Source organism: Aythya ferina, assembly GCF_964211825.1.
Source record: "Aythya ferina genome assembly, chromosome: 3".
NCBI classification, from domain to species: domain Eukaryota; kingdom Metazoa; phylum Chordata; class Aves; order Anseriformes; family Anatidae; genus Aythya; species Aythya ferina.
The window spans coordinates 54804022-54828878 of record NC_140298.1 but is presented as its reverse complement, the minus strand read 5'-3'; the positions used below and the strand labels follow the sequence as shown (position 1 = coordinate 54828878).

Below are 24857 nucleotides of genomic sequence, written 5' to 3'. Positions count from 1 at the left end.
GCATAAGGCTTTTTTTCTAGTATTAGTTGTAATTCATTTATTTTAAAATGATGATGACAACAATAATAAATTCTCTTGTCTCTGCAAGACAAACTGCAATAGAATATGGGATATAGTGAGCTGCCATTGTCACTTATTATCCTGCAAACACATGGAAGACAATGGAAGGTCAAGTATCTAAATTAACTCTTCTAGGTCTGTGCTCGTGGAAGGTACCAGATTAATAGCCGAGGAGAACGAAGGACTCCTTTTATTCTCAGAACAGGTACAATCACGGGATCTTTCCCACACCTTACCTTGCTCTTCACTGCCTCAAACCATTTTTGGGATAGACCACAATTACACCTGGAACCTGCATAGACTTGCATGCTTAAATTTATTTGTAGAGCTAAGTCATTAGTACTAAGAGGCTGAGGAGTCCTAAGACGCTGCGGAGGCTGAGCTATCTGCTGAGAATGCTAAGAAAGTTGTGAATTATTCAATTTTTATGCGGATACTTGTGAAATACTGCTGGAACATTTCATATAAGCCAACAAACAGTCAGCAGATTACCTGCTTCCATTCTGGCCTAGATTTGATCTATGAATGAATGGCTCTCAAGCCCTTAAAAATGCCCTGGGCAATCCTGTGCTATTATCTCCACCATTGTTTTTCCATCCAGATACCACAGGGATGAGCACAATCAGTGGAGAAAATGAAAATCAAATTGCCTACCAAGAGCTGACCATATGGGGCAGCTGGTTGCTACCTCCCAGCCCCCTGCCTGATGTCTCTTCCCTCCCTCTGACGACGTGATACTGAGTGGTAGTCAGCCTCGTCTCCCTTTCCAAATCTGTTTTTATGCTGCAGCCAAGCACATTTCCTCAGGTTTTACATTTTCTGAGGACGTATCCTCCGTTCCCTTCGGTTTCCTTGGGCCTCCGCAGGCTGCATCTCTTTGTTTGGCTCCCCCCCCCGCCCCCCTTTTCTGCTCCCTTGAATATGAACAGCGGGCCTAGAAATAAGGAGAGGAGGCCAAGAGGAAAATGTGTCTCGCTGAGACTTGCCAGATATCCAAGTTGCATGCGGCGAGACAGAGTTTCAGCTCATGTGTCTGGCTTGGACGGCAGCGTAGGCCATTAAACATCCTGTTGCCTGCCTCGCACCAGGCAGGCGGTGCTGGAGGGGCTGGAGTTACTGCTGCGTTGAGCCGGGGTAGAGCTGGTGGGCTGGTTTTGCCATCCCTGCACAGGGATGCATTTTATGTTACACGTTCAGAGTGAGGGCACTGGGAGGAGAGGAGAAGTCTCCAGTCAAAGCTGTCACCTCTCAGGCAGAGGCACGCAGTGCAGGCTTCCTGCTGCCAGCCTATCCCATTGGAGTTTTTGGCCCTTGGTTTCATGGGGTTCTGCAACAGTGATGTGTGGTAAGCTGTTATTATTATTTACTTGTTGCTTCATGGCAGTTCACACGGCCCAGTAAAAACTGGAGCCTGCTGTGCTTGGCACTGTGTAAGCTGTGGTACTACGTCCTGCCACCTGAGGAATGTACAATCTAAATAGACAAGACAAGCAAGGACATGAGACGGAGGCATACTGAACAACAACAACAACAAACAACAAACCAAAACAAATAAACAACAACAAAAACAAAACACTAAAAATGAACAAAAATCACAAACCAAACCAAACCAAAACAAAAACACCCCAAAACAAACTCAAACAAAAAAGCTATATGTTGACTTACAGACTGAGTTCTTTGACAGTTCCAGAAAGGAGTATGGTGTAAATTGCCTTTTGCAGTTAGATAAAAACACCTTCCTCTCCAAGGCAAATTAACAGAAATTAACAGAAAAAATTCCGAGGTGTGTCTGCCACAGTACCTTAACATGCTTAGCTTTGCTTCATTGTTCTCAGTCATTGTTCTCAGATCGTGTAGCACACAGATTGTGTAAGACCTCTGACTATTTTGGGACACCTAGGTGAGCACATAGCTTGCAGTGGGGTGAAGGAGGAACTCTGCAGTGCCTTCAGCTGTGAGTGCTTTGCTTCTATTGGTGTGTGCCCTGACTTCTAGTAATCTCTGAGAGCCTGAGGACATACATACATTCATTTGTCTGACAGTTTTGAAAATGCCAATGTTCTAAAGGTTAATTATATATATATATATTTACATATTTGTTTGGTCTGTAATTTATTTTGTACAATGTAACTATTTCTACAGCACTCCCCATACAAACAACTCCTCATTCTACTGACTTTATTGATATGAGGTAGCTATCAGCATGTGCTTCCATGCAAAAAAAAAAAAAGAAAAAAAAGAAAAAAAAAGTAAAACCACTATTACACTAATAGCTTTCTGTCACACAGTGACAGAGAGTTATTGTGATGGTTGGGCACCTCTCTATCTAAAATACCAAGGCTCCTAGCTTCTCCTGCGCACTAGTGGGGAAGCCACGGAGAGACAGAAGAGCAATTCCAGATTCTGTGCTGCAAGTGCTTTCCTTTCCCAGAGGCTGGCTACATCCATGCGTGTAGAGCTTTTGATTAGATCTGCTGTTTTGCCTATGGCAATTCTCACTGCAAACATCCTTTGTCTATACATCATTTGAGCATCTATACATGATAAGATTGCCACCTTTTATTACAGTAAAAAAACAGCAGCTTTCTTCTCAATAAGCTTTCCTCCTTCCTCAGCTCTTCAACCACCCCCAGGGGAAGTGAGAAGGACAGGAAAACTTTGAAAAACCTTTAACTTCTTTGTTCTCCTTGGAAGAATATGGGAACAGTTTTTGTAAAGACTAAGGTAGACATTCATAAAAGGGGGCTTAGCTGGGTGGCATAAAAATGGAAAACTCGGTAAAGTATGCACACAGCAATACACACAGAGCACCATATTGGCAAAGTCACATTTTTCTATAAAAATAAAACTGTATCTGCATGTTTCTTAGTTTACATTACCAGCTTCGACCTTTTTTTTTCTCCCTGTTACTTTTAACACTAAGGTCTTGGCATATTATGATGCACTGCAGCATTAAAGGCTTCCTTTTTCACTCTGAATAAACCTCTACTGTAACTAGACAAGTTCCAGTATATTACATGTGAATGAATAAAAATGTTAAAGCGTGAACAATGTAAAAAAGGAGAGGTTGTAGGCATAAATAAGCAAATAAATAATGTAGTCACATTTTCCTTAAGATAAACAAAGTAACTTTACACTAAAGAACCATGTCAGTAAAGAACCACGTCCACTAAAAAGAAGTATTTTTGTATCATGCATCTGGTTGTGTCTGAATACTTTAAGTAGTCAATGCATGCTGTCAGTTAGCTTCTACTATACAATAAAACTTTGGACTAGGACTGAAGCATGTGATATGGATTTTATTGGAAAACACCACTGTGTTTACAAACCCAGTAACAGAGTAAATCCAGTCATAGGGCTGTGTATTGGCACAGCCACAGAATCAGAGAATTCAAGCATGGAAATGACCCCTGTAGGTCAGGGAGCTCAACTTCCTGCAAATTCAGGATTGTCTGCCACAGTTTGCCTTTGGATGCTTTATCCTTTCAAGTTTTAGATGTTGTATTTGATGGGACTTGTTATGTTTCCATTTGAAAAATGTCTTCTAGATGGAATCTCATGGCTTCTGGGAAGCTACCTGATACTTTGTCCAAATTTTGTTTTTCCTTAGTTTCTTCCCATTACATTTAGCTGTACCAATGCGCATGTTATCAATGAAAAAATTCCCCTCCATTCTCTCTGTTCATCTTTCATGTATTTCTAGACAGTTGTCATTTTGTCCTTGTCACCTAGATTAATAAATCAGTCCCCTGTCCTTCCCTAATCAGTTTTGTTGCTCTTCTCTGAAGTCCTTTCCAGCATGCTGGCATCCTTGTGTTGTGCAGGGGTTATAAGTGGATGCAATATTCAACAGAGGTCTTCCCAAATTCGTAGACAATCATTTTCCTGTTCTGATGTTACTCCCTGCATAATGCAGGCCAAAATTGCATCGGTCTTTTAAAACAATACATCTCTTTGTGAACTCATATTCAATTTGTTGTTCATTATCACCCTTAGATATCTTTCTCCCCAGATGCTTTCCAGGTTTTGCCTTCCCATGGACATCCAGGTTTCTGATTATTTTTCCTCAGTGTATTAGTCTATGTTTTTCCAAGTTGAATCTCATTTTATTGCCTGCCCACATATCTAATCTTGTTAGTTTCCATTTATATTATTGCTATCCTCTCTTGATGTTTGCAAGCCTCCTGGTTTATTGTCATTTGTGAATTTCATTAATGTGCTATTTACCTCCTTTTCCACATCATTAATTGAGATATTTAATAAGAGCAGACCAAACCCATGCCCCTACAGCAACCCAGCTCAATATATCACCTCCCATCATTACCTGCTGCTTACAGTCATTCAGCTACTTTTTCCGTCCAGGTCACAGGACTCAGCTTCAAATCAATTTTAGTTAGATTTTTTTTGTAAGAGACTCATTAGAGTGTTTAAGATGTTTTGTAGGACTTAGCTCCATGACCTTTCCTCCTTTTCCTTCACAGCACAGATGTGATGGATGCTCCTTCCCACTGCAATAGCAATAATGAATTAAACAACTGTATGGGGAGAGAAATGGCTGCTTCTGGCCAAAAACACTGGAATGCAAAATGGCCCCTAGTCCTCATATTTATTATTATTTTTATTTATTTATGTGCTTCAAAGTTGTCATACTTTCCCTTCCCTTTGTGTCCTGATCAGTGAAGCTTTGTTGCTTCTCTCAAGCTCACGTTTGCAAACACCATTCTTTATTTCCCATACTTCCTTTGGTTGTTTGTTAAGCACTTTGTTTCATGATGATGTGCTCCTCTTTTCTCTGCAGACCTCAGCTAACTTTGAACATTAGAGACTGGCCATGCCTTTCCTTGTTTCTAACAAGAGGATTGTGTAGATAAACTGTGAATGTGAATCAGTTCATTTTTCTTTTCTGTATTTTTATGATTAAAAACCACACAGGACAGAGTGTTCTTGAAGCTACCTATAAAGTCACTTTCTCTTCCCCTCTCCTTGAGGGGACTGAAAGCCTCCTGGAGTGGGGAGGGAGACTCCTTCAGTATAAGAGAGGAAGCCTCCAAGACCAACTCGGAGGTGCTTTCTTTGTCCACTGTAGGGTCTCCTGTGGCAGCTATGTTCCCAGGTGCTGCTCTGTATTTTACTGGAGCAGCTGGCCAAAAGTACTGTTGCTCACAGTATTTTGAAAAAGCAGCTTTTTGCTGTTATTTAAGGGCTGGTGTCAAAGCTGTGCAGTAGTAAGAATGTTCTTAGAGCTACATGGCTTAGTGATGCCATTGTGAATTTAGCACATAGTGATTGCCTGCAAAAAACATTTAATGGTTAGACAGGTTTGGGCAGCAAAGGTTGTGGAGGAAATTGGAAGAGGCAGGAAGGAGGAGAAACACTGTGAAAAATGTTTTCCTTCTTGTTCCTTTTCCTGGATCTACCTGTAGCCTTTTTTTTTTTTGGTCTGTCGAATGATGGAGAAAGAAATGCTGCAGAGAAAAATGCCACCCTAGGGGACAACTCACCCTAAAAACCTCAGCACTTCCTGAGATTTCTCCTGATTCCTTTCACTATCAACCCAGATTTCTCAGTGCTGCTAGTTTTCCTTCCTTTTCTGACCTTAGCCACTCTTTCCCCTCCTTTTGCTTTTAATTACCATGGCTCTACTGTATCTTTATAGCTGAAGAAACCCTTCTGTGCAACTGGCTTTTGATGAAGGTAGGCTGTGATTACAGAATTACATATCGAATTAATAAGAAGATTAAGTGTGAGTGCACATTTAGGGGCTTATTTCTTGCTAGGAAAAAAGATGTTGTATTTGGTACAGATATTCTGGGGATAGCAGTGGTGTTAGGCATGCGGAAACATCTTTGAGAAACTAATTTCTTGGTCTGGAAGAGGGAAAATTCAGGTAGTCCTTTCTACTTTGAAGACGTTGAATTTTCTGAAATCAATCTCTGTCTGTTTCATTAAAGGAAGAGGAGAATCTGTAGCTGACCTTTTTATCTTCTGATATAAAAAGATCAGTAATGACACTGGACAGATACAGTTTTGAGGGAAGGAAGCTATGAAGCCTGGTAATGCATTTATGGTGATGACTACTGATTTCTGTTCTTGCCTGCGTGTAAGATCCTGGTGCGATCTTAAAGAATGTACTTGTCACAATTTTCTCATCTGGAAACTAAAATAATCATACTATCTACTTGTCTCTCTAGGACTCTGAGAGTCTTAGATCTAGTCAGGTTTTCTGACATGAAACTATGGAAATAAATAATTTTGCCATTATTATTATTGAATGCCTTTGTGCATTGTTTATCTTTCATAATTCTGCCTGTGGCATCTGATTTAACAGCTGCTGAGTGTCCATGGCTTGTGTTGAGTTCATCTGGAGCTGAGGGGCTCAGCACTGATCTGATTCACGCCAAGACAGTGGAAAAGGCATCCAAAATGTTTTTTCTGCCATGCTGCTCCATAGGCATTCACTGTGCAACCCAGCCTTTTTTTTTCCATCTTTGCAAAAGATAATAGCTGTAATAACTGTTAACAGAAATGTGGAGTATGGTCCTTTAAATATTTGTTATAAAATGCTTTTCTTTTTCTTTCTTTGTCTTTTTTTTTTCATTAAACTGGAAGCCTGTCTTATGGGTGAGATGTGCAGTAATGTTAGAGGCCAGTGGGAGGACAGGGTGAGGAAGGAAGGGTTGAAAGTGATAGCTTGGTCAGTGAGGGCTAAATCTCTACTAATCTTCAAAGCAAGATACAAGTCAGGATTTTTCTTCTGTTTCTCTCCAAACTAAGGCCATTGTGTTTCCATCCTTGGCTGTGTCAGCAGTGATAGCCCTTTTTTCCAGCATTGATTGTTGACTTCCCCTGACACCATATCACAACCCATTAGTGCTGAAAACTGACAAGCCCAGCTGCAACAGCAAAATGGCAAGTTTAAAAGAAAATATACAAGGGATAGGCACAGAACGCTATTAGTATAAAAAAGTAGTTGTTTTTTGTCTTACCTCTGTAAAGGTCAAGAATGCAAACATTTATTATTTTTTTTTTCTCCTGCTAACAACAACTTATGTGTTTTTTGAACTAACAATGACATTCTCTTTTTTTATTTTTTTATCTGTTAGGCTGTATCATGGGTTTTACAAAAGCAACCATGCTGAGGTATAGCAAAAGAGAATCCTTCCTTTATAGAACTCGTAAGAAACATTTTGCCTATGTATGCATATGTTTTTTTTTTTTTTTTTTTTTTTTTTTTTTTTTTTTAAGGCAAAGACATTTCAGATAAATTAATGGCTTAGCAGATCCCAGGTTCTGGGGTCACTACTTCAAGCTTTGGTGTTTTTTTCTAGAGTGGTATTTCTCCCTCTCTCCCTCTCCCTCTGGAGTTATGTGGTAGGTGTCAGCACTCGGGAAGGTACACTAACAGTAATGGCAAATGTTCCTTCTGATTGTACAGGTGATTGCCCAGGGGAAGAAGGCAACAGACTCCATATTTCCAGCGCTGTGTACTTACAGAGATATAGGACTTGAGCAAGGGCAGGCAACTTGTCAAAGCCTTAGTGCCAAGCTTCTTATTTGATACCACTCCAAGGGCTGCACGCATGTTTTGCTCAAGCAAAACCCAAGGGACGCTACAACCCAACAAGTACAGCCCAACAGCTATTTTGACACCACAGTTTGTTGTGAGTGGTTATGTAGAAGCAACAACGATGGGAAACTGGTGAAGTACATTATGAAAAAAAAAAAAAAAGACTGAAAATCAAATTAAGTAAAAAAGAATCCACAACATATTTGGAACCCAGTAGAGGACAGTGGGGATACAAAAAACAAACAAACAAACAAACAAACAAAAAGTTAACAAAAGTAACCATTTTGGTTCTGAACAGGTGGGATTATTTAGATTTATTTTTGCAAATTGATAGCTATGGACACAGAGGGCATTCACCTCAAGTTATCTATTCAGGCAACTCTTTCATCACAAACATAAATAAGTTCTTTCAAACTTGTATCTATGATCATTTGTGTGGTTGTACCTGGTACATCTCCCATTTTGCCAGGATGTTTCAGAGGAATGGTTTCTGCCACAGAGTGCTTGAAACTAAAATCTACTCATCAGATCAAGAAAATTATTCTCTCATCCCGATTTTATGGGTGGGAAGCTGGGATTTATTGACCAAGTGACTTATCCAAGATCAGACTGTGCACTTGTCTTGGAGAATGATTGCCGTGTGTGAAAGTACGAATTCACAAAGCCCAGCCTTCTCTGTGATGAGTATTTGGGTGATTATCTAAGAATCTATTAAAATACTTTTGTTTTAAGTAACTCAGAGTGAAGTGTGTGAACAGAGAGTGACCACACTGGGAAATACAAGGGCAGAGGAGCTAGAACTGAGTCAGTTGACGTCCTGTTTTCCCATGTGACATCTTTCTCATTTATACAGGTCCTGGGTTTATGACTGAGAATGAACTGAGCGCCACCCTCTTTTACTCATTGCTACAGAACTAAACTGCCTCTGAGGCTTCTTTGCTTTTCCTCTTTTCCACTTACTTGACGGAGCCAAGAACTTTCTGAAGTGCTCAGGCACATCTTTGACATTTCTTTTTAATGCATTGGGATTCAGGCCTAGTTTGTCTTGACATAGTAGCTACAGCTTTAATTGTGGGTCACATTCCAGAGGAATTCTTCCCTAAATTTGTTTTTATGGGTTGTGTAAGATATGAAATGCAATATAGAATGGGCTTATAATACATATGAAGCTATAGTCCTGAAAAAGCTTTTTCGTGACAATACTAGGTCCAGCCATTTATGGGCAGTTTTCAGCCAAAATGTTCAGAAACTAAAGTATCTGGAAATCTGACTTACTACATATTTACTCCAGTTTTACACTGGCATGACAGCACTGAAACTTAGCAAATAGTGATGAATCGGCTGCAAACCTCCTTGGAGTAGTTCCCTCTCACAAAGGGGAAAAAATAGGGTAATGAGATTTCAAATAGTCAAAAAAGAGGAAAACATGTAAAGGCATAATTATACTGAGCCTAGCTTAGTGATTGCTTGTTTAATCTAGCTGGCTAGTCCAGTTGTCCAGGTCTGAATATAGGACTGAGTATAGGCTGCTGGTTTTTCCTATATGAAGAGCCAGGTTTAGTGCATGGCTTTGGACACACATGCACTGATTTCTGAGATTTTCTGTTAGTATTCAGTCATCATTTGTCAACTTTATAAAGCAAGCATGGTTTTAGCAGCAAGAAAGCATGCAAGAAAGGCTCTCCATGATCAGGCTTAGTCAGTAAAGCATTTGTTTGTCTTCTTCAAGGTTCAGTACTTTCACTGAACTTGGTCATGTCTCAGTGAGCCAGTCCAACAGCAACCTTTCATGAGATTTCATCTGTCTGGTTAACCATTAGCGTAAATTGTGGTAAAGCTACCACAGTTAGCTTTAATAAAAATAAAGCCAGACGAAGCCAGACAGAATGCAGAATAAATTAATGTTCGCTTGGGAACCAATGGCTATAGAAGAATGTATATCCATATTGTAGATGATAGATGATGATGGGTTGGTTTTGACTGTAATCGAGGATGTCATCGAGGGCTCGATCAGTGGTTATGGTGGGATTCGTGCATATATAGGTGAACAGGCAGGTAGATGCAGGTGGAGTTTGCCTTGTTTGGTTCTGGCTCCTTCTTCTGGGCATCGACTTCAAAAGCCTGACATACTGTTTGCCAGCTGTCTGTACTCCTGAGCAGTCTCAGCCAGCCATATTCCACTTTACCAGGTATCTAAAATCTCAGTTATCTGAGCTGCTCTGCTCTATGCTCTCCTTTTGTGTCTTCTGAGATAGCACCGGAGAGAGTAACAGCTCTAAGTAACAAAGTGCTCCACTGTGCTTCAGATATTGAAAGGAAACTGGATATCATGGAAGTTGTTGCTGGAAGGGAACCGTTTCTCACTTTACTCAGCCCTCTCAGTGCTAGAATAGTTACAAAATGAGGAAACAAAATACCTATGTCTGAGAAAAGCTTCTGGAACTTCACTGCACTTATTTTTTTAGACAATACAGAGGGCTTCCACTTTAAAGAGCACTTTAAAACTGACTCTGTGTGTGCTTCAGCAAGAATTTTCAGAATTTTCTTAGACAGCAGACACACTGGATATAAGGTAAAGCAAGATGATGTGGTCATTTATTTCTTTCAGACTCAACTCTTCCCAACCCCCTACCCCCAAAATGAAGAGTGTGTGTCCCTCATCTACTAAATATGTTCTTTTTTTTTTCTTTTTTTTTCTTTTTTTTTTTTCAGTACTGTGTGGGTAGATGGTCCATATGCGACACATTTTGTGATATCCTCTGTGTTTATGGACATCCAGCAGTTAACTTGCTGAATTTCTTGGTGGATAGGTATTGTCTCTCTAAAAGACCTGGACTCTGATTTAGGCACTGAATTAAATGAGGATTTTTTTCAAATGAGCTCAGCATATTGAGCTTTATTGGAAACCTGACTCTTATTGTGCTGTCTGAGATTTGAGCTCTTCTGAGTATCTGTCTCGAGAGTAACCCAAAGGCCACTACAACTTGGATTCTTACCTTCTTTCATGGCTTTCAAGAATTTTGTTATCAAAATTCTCCCTCAGAAATGCCTTCATCCCTGCTTAGGAGTCAATTTCTTCCTCCTAAAATCAGTGGCATAGAAATGCATAATACAGGTTATAGATGAAGATATTTTGTCTGTGAAGGAGAAAGGCAGCTTACAGGTGTGATGGGGAAGGAAACTGAGACTATCCGGAGGTCTTTAAAAAGTTAAGTTACGTACTCCCTGCCTAGCACCAGCAGATGTGGGAAGGAGTATAGTGGTCTCCCGTTTCTGTTCTCTTTGAGAGAAGCAGCCTCTTCAATGGTGCTAATGCTTTCTCACTGAGTGTGCTGAACTGGCAGGTAGCAGCAGCACAGGGAGAATCCTGAAGTGGCTTTAAAGCTGTTAGTGCAGGTGCAGGGAGCAGTCTGGCTGTGGCAATGCAGAGCTTAGTAACACCAGCTAATTTATTTGCCAACCCAACTGCTATGTCTTGATAACACCCTGAAACATACCCATTGTCCTCACAGATCTTGGTCTCTTGTTTCCCTTCTCCTGTGAATTCCAACCAGAATTTGGCCAATTTTTGCAAGATGGTTACTTTTTTTATAGTTAGCTGTGAGTTTTCTTTTATCATGTTTGGGCAACTAAATAATTAGCCTGCTTTGGAAAATGCTGAGTCTACAACAGCTCCCAGTGAAGTGAAGAGAATTACAGACTACTCAGCAATGTGGAAAACAAGACCTTTTGCTTATTAAATATGGAGCTGGGAACAGAATTTTTGATGTTCTTTTTTATTAAAAAAAAAATAAAAAATGAGGCTGCATAAGCTACAGCTTATATTGGGGCTTTACATAGAAAAAGTTAAGGGTGAGTAAATGACCAGTAGCCATTTCTATAAATGACTGATCAGTTCCTATAGGGTCCAGCATGCTTTTTTTTTTTTTTTTTTTTTTTTTTTTTTAAATAATGCTTAAAATGGTCTATAATACACCCATTCATGTACTTTTAATGTACCTTTGACCTCTATAACATAAAAGTATTGTTTCTTTGACAATTTTATATCTCCAAGAACATCATGTGTGGCCATGATATATTTGTAGAAGGGATTCTTTGGTTTAAATGGCTGCTGACTGAAGTCAGCTGGGGCTGACTTCAATCCAGCAAAAGAATCGGTTTGGGGACACAAATAATGGGGCTCTGTAGTCTTGTGGACAGCTTAACCAGCCAGAGAACGGAAGCAGGTTCTTTGAATAGTCTTCCTTTGTCCACCATTATGAAATCAAAAAGCAAATCTTTTGAAAAACACAAGGCAATAATTCCCATGGGGCTTTCCTAGGCTCATCCATCATGGAGAAAATCCAATTTTCCCTCTTTCTCTATTGTACTCCAAGAAGCCTTGTGACCAGTTAGGTCATTTTAGCTTTAAATGTTAACTCGCCTAAGACATTTTAAATTAGTAGACACTTTTCAAATCTAGACCTTAATCTTCCACTCATACCCTGAGAATAATGATCCATAATTTTTGTCAAACACTTAATGATTTTGGAGTGAAAATTATTTTGTTTATGATGTCCCTGTTCGATAATAATAATTAGTATTGCCATTGCAACATATATTTTTAAAGGTCTAGGAGGCCAGTGGCTTCCCACCAGAGTGTATTTAAGATAGTTTTATCGTGTCAAAGTCCTCTTCCATAGATATTTGTATGGTAACTAAATGTCAGGCCTGCTGTTTCAGCTAGGCAATATCCCAGTTACACTGAACTACTAAAATGTTCATTCATTAATTCATTCATTTCCTTACTCCTTCCGGAATGTCCTACAAAGATATTTCGCCAACCTTGTTTACATAAATTCCCCATTGTGTTTTGCATTTTTATTAAATAAAGGTGGTGTTTGAAATAGCTTGTAAATTGACAGGATACAAATTAGTGGGAAAGCAAACGTTAAAGAGTCAGTGATGTCTCTTGGTGAGCTTTGAAAAACATTCTATTTAGGACCAATCGTGCAGGTATATCATTTATTTTTCTGCTTTCCTCCTTTGTTCATTTGTTATAACTGGGGAAATTTGCATGAAAATTGGTTGTGTGTGTTTTGCAGCGTTTACCTGCTTCGCCTATTTATTTTATGTCTGTAGTTTTAATGCTTGTCTGGTGACATCACTGCTCGTTGCTGTGCAGGCAACAGTGATGTCACAGGGGTGATGGTCTGAAAGACTAAATGCACTTGGAGACTGGGAATGAAAATAGACCCATTCTTTCTTTTGGGCCACCCATTATTTATTTATTTATTTATTTATTTATTTATTTATTTATTTATTATTGTTTGGCCAGATAATGCTTAACCCGCCATCCTCCTGCCCCAATCTTTCAGTAAGAGATGTCCACAGGACAGCCTCTGGGAAACTAGCTTCCTTAAAGACATTCAGAAAGCGGATCTGATAAATCCAGACCTTGCTGAGTAGAAACTGGAAAGCTAGTGAATACTTCTTCCACCTTTTGCCCTTTATGCTCCAGATAATTTCCCACACCTCAGAAATCTCCTACGGAAAGTGACCTCTTGGTCGAGTGGCAGTCCCTCACCACCAGGAAAGACGGAGGTGGGTGGACTGCTCCTTCTGCAGCCCATGCTGGTGGCACACCGCCGCTCCCCCTGCAGGGGCTTCTTGCAAAGTGAGTTGGGCTGCTCTGCTCTCTCTCCTGCAACTAGGTTTGTCATTTCTGTCACTGTGACACACATACACACAGCAGCTGCCAGTGGCCTGGGGCCCTGGGATTCTGAGCTCACTTCTCCTGCATGCTGGCTTGCTACGCTGCTGTCTGCTACCTGCAATAGGCTCTGGCCTCTCTCAGAGCATCTGAAAAGACTCTGCTGCTGTAGCTTCAATGGCATGCACGCATTCACCCTGTTTGATGATATCTTTCCACCCTTTCAAACCACCTTTCAAAACCCATTTGGTAGCAGGTGCTTGGGTTTTTCTTTCGTTTTGGGAGATACTGGCTGAAGGCCTTTTTTTTTTTTTTTTTTTTACTACGAAGTGAGTGAAAATGTACTTGTCCATTTTAAGTACATTTGAATAATTGCTAAAAATAAAATGAAAAAATCAGGACTCTGCTCTGCAAAGTAGTTTCCAATCCCCTGAAGAGTAACATGGCTCTTTCTGACTCCACGCAGGCAGACAGGCCTAATTCAGCTGTCTGTTGCATGGTATGTTTAAGTGGTTTTGTAAAACAGTGTTCCCTAAATGTTGACAGTTTAATGGATTTCATTAGTGCCTGCCTACCAGCTGAGGGCTCCGAGCTGCCCCCACCAGGGTTAGTTGAGATGAGCTCAGAAGTGGCTGCGGGGAGGACCACCCTCACCTCTGTCAGAGCTGCTCCAAGAGCTGCATCTGCGGCCCTGGGACAGCAGCCAGCCTCATCGGTGCTCCTGCAGCCACATCCCAGCAGCTGGTGGATGCTTGTGGTCATATGTTGCTCACCTTTCCTTTTTTCTCGTTGGGCAGAAATGAACCAGAGCTCTGCTGCATGCCCTGAGATGCTTGGGCCTTCTGAGGGTCTTCTTCCAGATTATCATGCAGCTAACTGGCCTCAGTTCACTGTCCTGGGGCTCAGGGCGTGCCTCTGTTATGCCAAAACATGCTTGTGCTTCATTCCCTGTGCCTCTGAATCCTGTAGCTGCATAGAGTGTCTAATGACCCACCAAGTCCAATTTCCATTAGGAAATAATGTTCATGATTTTGTTCCAGTCAGTGCCCAGTAAGTTGGATAACATATGAAAGATAGCCTCATCAAGGTAAGTAATAGCTGAATCAGGCCTTTGTCTGCGCTCTGTGAGGTCAGAGAAAGCTTGACTTCTTTGTGTGGAGTGTGTGCCGGGGCAACATTTTGAAGGGGAAAGCATGAAATGTAATAAGAAGAATTCTTAGAATGGATAATTATAATTCCTTTCCTGAACAAAACACAAAAAAGATTGTCCTAAGAAGCCATGAGTGTAACTGAAAGCCTGGTTATCTCATTGCATGGCTGACTGTTCCAAAACTGAAGTGAAGAAGACACTCCAAAATTAGTAGAAGTAACTTAATATTTTTTTCTGGGAAACTGAAAATGTAGAGAGTGACGATGGACTATAACTATCGCTGAAGACAAGTGTTGTAGCTAAAAATGAATTCCTACATTACTCTGTGATGTCTAACAGTTTCCTCAAATTTCCTTTTTGGGCGGATGACTGGAAATCCCCATAGTAAGTCCCAGCCCAAAGATGGTTTCTGCATTGCCATTCCCGGGAAGCACTGTGTGAACTACCCATGTCTGGGTTAGGCCCTAGCCAAGAGAGAGCAGTGGAGGCTCTCCCACACTTGGGCACTATGAGCATCAGGACCGCAGAGGATTTGCAGCTTGCCTCTGTCAGGTTTCTAGGTCCATGCCAGTTCCCAGGTCTAGGTGGTGCAATGGTCCTCACGTTCCTCAGTCTTTGTGGGTTTAATCTTTCCTGCTGCCTTCCTGGGCCCTTTGCTGGTGGAGGTGAGTCAGTCAAAGTGGTGTTCATTCATTCCTTAGATGAGCTGACTACAGAGATTTTTAGGACCTGTTTTACTACTACCACTGCATCATATGCACTTTTTTTTTTTTTGCTCTTTGAGTTCTGTCATAGCAACTTTTTCAGGAATAGTTTGCTGTTGAAGCCAGAAAAGAGCAGTGAGACACATAAGCAGGTCTTTCATACTCCAGTAGAGGTCAGATACCTACCTACTGTAAAGGAGCTAATTCATTACAGCAAGATAGATTGTAACAGCTTATTTGGAGCCCTATTATATAAATCACTTAAATGTGTATTTACATAACATTCCTATTAATTACCGCAAAGACTGTAATGAGTGTGAGCTGTTCCAGTTTATCTTGTAAATATGTATTTAAGCAATTCTGTAACAGGTAATATTTAATCAATAGACCATAACAGATCATTAATCACGCCAAACCTTGGTGTAAAAAGTGAATTTGTACTGGTGGAGCATAATGGATCCTTTGGAGTACCATTAAACATATTACTCTACTCATATGAAAACTTTACAATGCCACTAATGATCCACATTAAAATCCCTCCTGTGTGGTAGGTCTGTGTGACCATACACGTGAGCATATTTTTCTCAAGGTACAGAAGCCAAGAAGTTACTGACAGCTCTTCTTTTGGACACTTTCAAGGAACTGAAAAGACAAGCTCCAAGGGCTTTACCTGCCTTCTTCTTTCTTGGCTGAAAAGATACTGGGAAAAATGTTTATTTTATGGTTATTATTACTTACCCAGTATCCATAGTTCTATCTGAGCATCACTCAATAGTGTTTTACAGCACCGGTTGTGGAAACAGCTCTGAAAGGTAGAGAAACATCACCATCATCTTTATAGGTGGGGAAAAAAAGAAAGAGACTAGGCAGGGCATATGTGTGCACTAGAGGTACCAAGATCTTTCCCACCCTACACTATTGCTGTTAAGCAGACGACTGCCCTTAATTTACTTGAGATTAGGCAGGTAACACTACTGTTTTTATGGAAACCTAAGGTATTATCTCAGGGGAAGCATGTGCATGCTCAGGAGCCAGTGTTTAAGTGGTAGTATGTAGGTGGTCTTTGCTATCCTCCTCAAAATACAAGGGCAGACATGGATATCACAAGCAGGGACTTATTTTTTAAAATACTCAATGCACAAGGCAAATAGAAAAGAGAAAGTAAAAACCCAAAAAGCTTTAAAGAGCTCAAATAAATGTCCTAAGAGTTTTGTTTCTCTCACGCTGTACAGAAGACTAGTCATGTCATGAAAAAGCAGGGAATTTGAGAAGAAAATCCTGCTTACTCCACCTGTGCCAGCAGCCCAACTGATTTTAAACAGACTGCTCCTGAGAGGGAGGTGAGCAGGTTGTTTCTGCAGAACTGAATTATCAAGTATTGTAGCTGCACCACTGAAAATCCACTTGACGTACTATGAGTGCTTGCCAAACTGTCCTGGGAAGCTGGCTTCAAGCTAGAGCTGAAGTCATAGCTAAAAGTATGGAGCCAAATCTTGCTCACGTGAGTGGGGCTGCTGGCATCAGGCAGGACTACTGCACAGTTAAGGTAAGTGGGGTTGGTTCCCAGACCAGGAAAGTAATTCTAGAAACTGTTTGTGCTACATCACAAGCCTGCCTTGCAGTTTGTTGCAAACAACAGTGCCTGATCAGAGAGGATTCGTGGCTGAAATAATAAGAAATGTCCAGGACCGTAACGTATTGGCAAAGATTTATGGGAGGTCTGTACATCACTGGCCCTGGCCAGGTCCAACGATCTCATCCTTTCATAAGTACTAAATTCACTTAATTATTATTATTATTTTTAAAGCTTTTATTAATGGTTCCTTTGGAGCTTTCACAATCTGTTGTCTAATGCAGGCTTTGATGAAGTTTTAAAAAAACACCTCAGCAATAACAGTTCTCCTGTGTAATAACTAATCAATATGTGCTAATCATTTGCAAAATATATCTTACAGGGAAGTGGTTCTGAACTTAGGTAGCTGCCAAAATAGAAAGAATAAAAGAAAATAAAAAAGCTTCTTTAATTCCTTAGCCAGTAGGTATTCGTAAATGTAAAAGATTAACCAGTTTTGTGTTTTTGCCAATTAGTATAGAAATTTTATGAGCTGGCATGAATATTCAACTCAAATGATTTTTTTTTACAGCCAAGTTATAAACCTCCAGAAAACATGGGAGGCTAACTCAACCCTGAACGTAGCGGTGAAGCTGAGTGCTGCTATAATAAAGCAATCTATTAAAAGGTTATCTTTCATGTAAGATTGCTTTCCCTAAGCACCTAAGCATATTAACAACATCTGAAAGGCACTTGTAATTATACACACCTCAGAAAAGATTTAAAATTGCCTTCTTTGTCCACACTTATAAAAACATCTCAGTTGCTCTGTGATCTTACTCTACCTATGCACCTTAAGGCTTGTAAAAGCAAAATGGAAGAAGCAATCATCCATCAGAGAATTGCTCATAGGTGAACTTTGGCTGTCTCGAGTGGCATTAATTTTGCTCTCTGTGAACTGCTCTTGACACTCTTGTAAGGTCTGAAGAATTTTTCCCATCTCTGACTGGCCTACATGGCTATTTGGAACTGATTTGCACTTTGAAGATGATGCTTTGTGAAAAAAAAGAAATTGTTCATTTAGCCTCTGAAGAACAGCTTTATGGCTGCATCCTGCAACTTTTTGGAAAAGACTGCTCTCTGCACATTCAGGCAGTGCTGATGAAATTAGTGGTGCGCTTGCATGACTGAAAATTCCAGGACTGGGAACTCAGCAAAGCGGGAAGCATGCTGTTATAACCACATCTTAATGGTTGAACTCTAGCCTCCTTTTATCTTCCTGCCTACCATACTAATGAACCTAAATGCCCTGCAACACTGTTGCTATCATCTTTCGGAACGCTGCAGAAATATACTGTGTATAACACGGTCGGAAGTGGCTATAGCTTCCTTCTGGCATGGTATTTTGTTTCTGGAGCATGCATCAAGATCAGCAAAACACAGTTTCTGAAGATGCAGTCCCATACAGCTGAAGCAGAGTGGCTTGAACAATACTGAAATTTTTAGACAAAGTGGCTATGCCTCTTTACCTTGTTAGAGATCTGATTTTGCTGCCCTACTCAGACTAACGTGTCTTTAATTTTAAGCCTTCGTAGAAATTCCATTTGAAAAATTTCAGCTGACTCCATTTGGCAACTAGGTTTAGGGAAGAACGTCTTTATCTCTCTCCAGTCTTCTGGGGCTACTGGTTGTTTGGTGGAGAGCATTTGAGCTAATGGAGCTCACTTGAATTCCCCTTAGGAATTAGATTCTTTCCTGAGTATGGGCTGCAGGATCACTTATCAGCTGTTCTGCTGAATAAACTGAATACCCAAGGAGCTTTTTAGACTTTTCTTTGTGAAATCCATGGCTTTTAGAAAGGTCTGCAATGGTGCTGGTGATTTTTATCATGATAATACTCCTAAATGTCCAGGCACAGATGAGAATAATGCATATAATACATACCACATGCTATCTACAGAATTACTACAGCACAAGTGTGGGGTCCATGCCTTGAGCACTTCACGGTGCACAGGTTTTCAAGATGAGTCTTTGCAGAGTTCTACTTGCTGGTTTCTATTTCTAAAATGATCTTGTTTCCAAATTTTAATTTTCACAGTAAAGCATCGGTTATAAATGTATATGCAATTATGGCATTCTACCATCTTTAGGAGGACTTCCCAGCATCTCCTCTGACAATTTTATTAAATAAAAGTATTTGTTTCTTACTTTGGGAAGGGAGAAAGCTGTGCAGCTTGGTTCTTGCTACAGCAAACTTATGGAAAACTATAAAGAACTTAATGGAAAAATCCTACAGATTTAAAAGCAAAATACCATCTCTACCACCCAACTCTGTGGGATGATTCAAAGCCAAATGAGAAGAGACTAATTTTACATCTCGGTATATTAGGAGCAATTTCTTAAAAGCCGAATATTGTTTTTACTGTGAAACTGACATCAGTGTTGAGTCAAAGAAACCCGTTACGGTATTTTTGGATTTAACTCTTCCTGGATGAATTGGAGGTTAAGAGTGATGGGAAGGTAGGAGCAAGTGGGAAATGTGTTGCAGTGCTCTATTCCTCTGTTATATCACACAAGAAGGAGCATCTTGCAGAAAGCTTTTCCAGTGTGGAGTGTGTGGCTCCTGAACTTTCTCCACTCTTGCAGGTTAGGTGTAAGAATTGCCTTTCTAATGTTGAGGGAGGGCAGTGGATGTGGTGGATTCCCAGCCATTAGAAATGTTTAGGTCAAGACTTGCTCTATGTAAGCCACAGCCAATTAAGCAGAAATAGATGCAGGCTGAAATCTGTGGCCTGTACTATATGGCAGGTGAGGCTGGATAAGATGGTTGCAGTGGTCCTTTTTGGTCTTAATGATTCAGAAAATCCTGCAAAGCGTTTGCATAGGAGACTGTCAGCATGCGTGCTTTCATTTCTTAGGGCACTGCATGAATTGTATAAAATCATAGGCTGACTTAAAAATGGTGAAAGTATTAGGCCCACATTCCACTGTTCTGATACAATGAAGGAATTAATTTAAAAAAATAATTCTGGCAAGTATTCTGGTAAGCTGAAAGGCGACTAGGAAGTGCCTGCTCTTTCAGACAGTGCAGGCAAGTCGCTAATTGCTCTAAACTAACTTCACTGAAGTGCAGAGCAAGAGAGCAGATAACACAAAAATGTATTAGTTGCCTTTGTTGCAATATAAAAGACTGTGGCGAGGGATTAGGTTTTTCTGTTCAGCAGAGGAATGGCCTTAGTTTCTCTCCCCCTCCACGTCTCCCTTTCTGCTGCAGTTCAAGAACCTCGAGACACACAAAACAATTTGGCAGCGTCAGCAGCACAGTTTGACAACACTCGGGGTGGCACAGCGCTGCCCCACGGAACAGCTTCCCGACGCCCTTTGAAGATCGCAGCTTACGAGCAGGCTGTACGCTGAGAACATTTTTATGGGAAGGCGCAGGCAAACAAACACAGATGGCTGCACTCGCCCTCCCCCTCCCCTTCCCCGGTGGGTAATCGGCGCTTGTATTCACGCACGTAATTATTGGGGATAATGCCGTATTATCAGGTCGGGCAAGTTTTTGTCGGGAAGGTTCACCTGGTAAGCAACACACGGTGATGGATGGGTTTTGTGTTACTTCACTTTGCTCGGGACCAGTGCCAACCGAATCACCGCCTGGCTGGTGTACCAGGTAATCAGGCACACCCAGCCTATCTTGAGCGGTGCTTGCCCAGGCCAGCCTTGTGTGAAAACAGCTGGGACTGGTGCCATACCGAGTGCGTTCCCGTGAAACGGCTGGAAAAGTTCACCTGCACTTTGAGGACGTGGTGCTACTTTTCTTGTGCTTACAGGAAAAAAAAAATAAAAAAAATAAAAAAAATTAATGCCGCGAGGAAGCTTGGAGACCGAAGTGGAGAGGATGAAAAGCAGTGGTCACAGCGCAGCAGTTGGCTTTCAGCTGAGGCCGGGGAGGAATGTGGGATGGCTCCCACAACATCTCGCAGCCTTGGGAATCTCTTCCGTTCCAGCTCCGCGTGCTCCACGCTGCCTCCGAGGGCATGGTCGGATGTTTGCTTGAGAAACAGCTGCGGTGGTTTAACAAGTTACTGCTTGATCAGCTATTTGTTACTGCTCCCCTCTGCCGGGGTGCAGTAACTGAATACGTGGGCTCTGCCCGGCTGTTGCAGCGCGGGGGAAAACAGGCTGGCTCCAACCCTTCACAGGTAGGGAGGGTTGCCACATCTGAGCTGTGGGGGCAGTGATAAATGGTTAAGGGGCAGCGACTGCTTAAGCAGAGGCAGCTGCCTCCAAAACGAACGTCTGACTGTGCCATAAAAGACACTCGACACCATTAAACATCGGGCTGTCAGCAATAATTACAGAACGTGTTCGCACTGTTTAAAAAAGCAAAAACTACAGAGGGGAAGAGAAGTGACATGAACGCTCAAATGTGAAGAAACTAAATAACTACACTTGGAAAAGTAAAGTGTTGTTTATGCGACTAGAGAGTGCTGTTCCAAAAAAATGCAGTTTAGGAGCAAATTTTGCCAGCGAGCCTTTCATGTAGGAAGTGGGAATGATGAAGAGAAAAACTGCTCGGCCCTTTTGCTGTTTGCCCCCTTCTTTCTCTTTCCATTTGTTGAAAGATAGGCAACCTACATGGCAGTTTTGTAATTCTGGTTGTTTAATGTAAACAAAGTGTTGTATCAGGCATATATAAACTCACCTGTCTGCTTCAGTGTGCATGAGATACTGCAAGGCAGGTCTTCACTAAGGACACTAAACAATGAAGTCCTTCCTTGTGTCCTGTAGTCAATGAACGAACACCTTCAGCAGAAGAGTCACACTTTAGGCAATGTGTGGCTTTTTACCTACGGTCATCACAGATCTTGTGACGTCTCCAAGGGCTCTCAGGCAAATAAATCAATGAAAAAGTGTGGGTTCTCAACTGGTTTATGCTAGGTGTTTGCTTTCATTGCAAAATCAGCTTTGAGTTTCTTCATCCTGGCCATTTTCCCCTGTCTGTGTGACTCTTTACATAGATGGGAAGGCGTGAATGTAAAACCATAGGCACTTGCAGTGGACACAGGAGGAGGTTTAGTGCTGCAAATGTATTCTTTTTAAGTGATTAGATTTAAAACTGCTTCTGGCTCTCCCGAGAGAGCTTCTTTTTTGATCTCTACAGCATTACAGTTCAGATAATAGTAAAAAAAAATAATAATTCCAAAGATGTGTGTAAAATGTTATGGAAGGGCTATTCATATCCCTCAGTTTAGTGGCTTAAGTAGAAGCACTTTCTGAAGCTCGAATTCTCTCAGCCATGTGTGGAGCCATTTGAAGTCCTTACCCTACGCAGGACTCCTGTGACCATGCTTTTTGCCCAGCACCCTGGTTTTGGTACTTCTGTCATGGGCTGACATGTTCTGTTCACACTGCCATAAGCTTCAAACAGGCAACAGGTACTCACTCTGGCCATGCTGTTCCAGAAACCCACTCCTTCCCTGTACCAGGCATACCTGGCACAGGGCACCCATCCAAGACTGACAGTGCAAGCTGTTACATATGCTTCTGCCATTAAGCCCTACGTGGGCACTCACCTATGCCTGCCAGTGCCCTGCAGCCTCCCATCAGCTTTAGATTCTCACAGAAGGACCTCTGACCTCCCCTGGGCACAGAAGCAGGGATTTGTTCCCAATTCCTTGATGCTGTTTGGAGCAGGATGACTCGACTGGGAAAGTCAACTGAAGGCTTCATGCAAATTACCTAGAAAGTGGTAAATCAGTTCATTAACCCACTTACAAAATCAATATATCATGCAGGGAGCTGAACAAAACTTGGCAGCTCTGCCTGTATCCCCTTTGCACCTGAGGGAAGCCTGACTGAAAGAATCAGAGCCTCTTCATTCTGCCTGTGGCAGTAAGCAGCAGCTACAGACCCTCACCAGGATCTGCAGAGCAAGCCTTGCTTGCTAAGCTAGCTCTTGGGAACTTTTGTGCATAGGATGTCCAGCTGCAGGAGGCTTTTTCTTTAGTGGAAGTGGAGGTTTGCATAGAAATAGGTTGATCTTCCTGAGTCCCCAGTGGCACAGGTCCCAGAGCCCTGGGTTACTTAGGGTCAGTCCTCCTGGTGGCTGCAGTCATGACGGAGTGGTAAATCCATTATTGATTCTCAGATATTTCGTCTGCTTTCTTTTGTAGTAATAAGATTAAAAAAAAAATACATCACAGGAGAACATGTGTTTCACAAATACCGTCATTGTTTTCCGAAACAGAAAGGCTGGTCGAAAAGCAGAGCTGGAAAAGCACGACCCCCCATTTTGTGCGTGGTAGGCTCCTCTTGACATTATGCACTGACGTGAAAGGATATGGCTTTCCTGCTGACTTCAGCGAGAGGTAGGGCTGTTTAAACAGTTTTCCCTAGAGTTGCTTTAGCCATATGTGTTTCCACATGCAGTGGGGTTAAAAGACTTGGCGTCCTTCCTGATCCTGTGCTTCACCACCGCGTTTGGGAGCAGTGGTGGTGGGCAGCGAGGGGAAAAGGAAGACATTAGTACACAACGAGAAGCTAAAACCTAAAGCCCAGCCTGTGCTGCGTGTTCCCACTTCTCGGCAACTGTGAGTCACACGCGTAAAACACATTTGCACTCCGGTTGTGCGACTCGTCCCTAGAACGCTTCAAACTTTTTATAGCTGCTCCCACTTGCTGCAGTGTCACCTGCTGGTGAGATCAAAGCACTCAATAGCATGCTCCCCCGCTCTAAGCTAAACAAAGTCACCGAAGCCCTTGAAAACTCCTACAGATGTTTCCTCTCTGAAGACAAAAGGATATTTTTCTCCCCTCCCTTCCTCCTTCACACCAAAGAACAAATCCTATGCCTCGCTGAGTTTGTACCACCTCAGATTAATTGGCACTAATGCAAATGTTCGGGGCTGTGTGGGGGATGTTGCTGAGAGCATAATGGTTGTCGTATTTGCTTGCATGTGGTTACTCCACTTCAGCTGTGTAATTCATTGCTTTATAAAGTGCTTTACAATGCACTACAGTACAGGAAGCTAATCATATGCTGTAGCAGACAATGCAGCAGAGGTTCAGAGAGTTGCTGCAGGTCTCCTAAGGCCCGTGCCCTGAAGTCCCCAGTCCTTTTCCATCAAAAATCCCCCTTGAGCGAGTGTCTATTTTGCCACCTGGAACAAACTGTTAGAACTGCCAGAATGTCTGGAGCTTTTCTGCTGGCTCTCTGTGGGATTCCCTTTCACTCCTTTTCGGTCTAATTCCTGTTCCCTTCACTCCCACCCTGGTTTTCTCTCCCTCTTTTCAAGCATCTTATTGGCAGAGTACTCTAAGCGTAGCAGTAAGAAGGATGTACAAGAGTTTCCATTCTAAGGGGGTTATTTTAAATTGCTTATGTTTCTGGCTGCAATTGTGAGCATTCGATAACAAGCCCAGAAGCAATTTTTTAATTGGAAAGTGTAAGTTGAGATAGGTACATGAACAAAGATTTCTTAAAAAAATGACACCTTTGCCTATGTAGTTTTAACAGTTCTCTTAGACAACTGGTGCATGAGGAGACAGACTGGTGTTTGAGGTATCTTTTTGCTGTTCTGGTACAATTGATTGTTACTAGCTAGTGGTCACAGGGTGTTTTCTATATATGCAAACTCTATGTACCAAACTATGCTAGTACTTTGCTCCCATTTGTAACTCAGGAAATCTCTTTCTTTGACCAGTAAGATAATGGGGAAGAAACATGAGCACCTGCATTAGACAGTTGCATTAGAAAAGTCAGTGTGAAAGGAAGCAGTGAACCTGCCCAGCTGACTGCACAAGTTTTTGTGTTGGTCCAGTGTGCTGGCCTAGCAGAAGCTAATCAGGATAGAAGTTCATCATTCAATTTACTTTCTAAAAATGCAAAAAATTCTATTAAAAACCCTGCATGACAAGACTATCAAATTGCAAATACTGAAAAGCTAAGGAAATAACAAATTTGAGCTTGCCTACCGAGCCTTAATTCTGTTTCGTGGCTTGTAGAGTTACAATAAAGTTTAATTAGGTTGTCGCATAATATTTTGGGGAGGTGTTGGAGCTGGGCTCCCGCCTCATTCATTTTGCATGCTAATGCAGCGCAAGGCGGTTTTTTATGAAACACTGTC

At 41.6% G+C, this 24857-nt stretch overlaps 1 long non-coding RNA gene across 1 annotated transcript; it reads right to left on the bottom strand.

Annotated features, from left to right (window-relative positions):
* Positions 1–226: 226 nt before the first annotated feature.
* Positions 227–23248, bottom strand: LOC311433565. Its single transcript, XR_014690824.1, has 3 exons — positions 21434–23248; positions 15912–15978; positions 227–1387 (listed from the first exon to the last, which is right to left on the bottom strand). It is a non-coding gene; the product is annotated as an uncharacterized lncRNA (long non-coding RNA).
* Positions 23249–24857: the final 1609 nt, after the last annotated feature.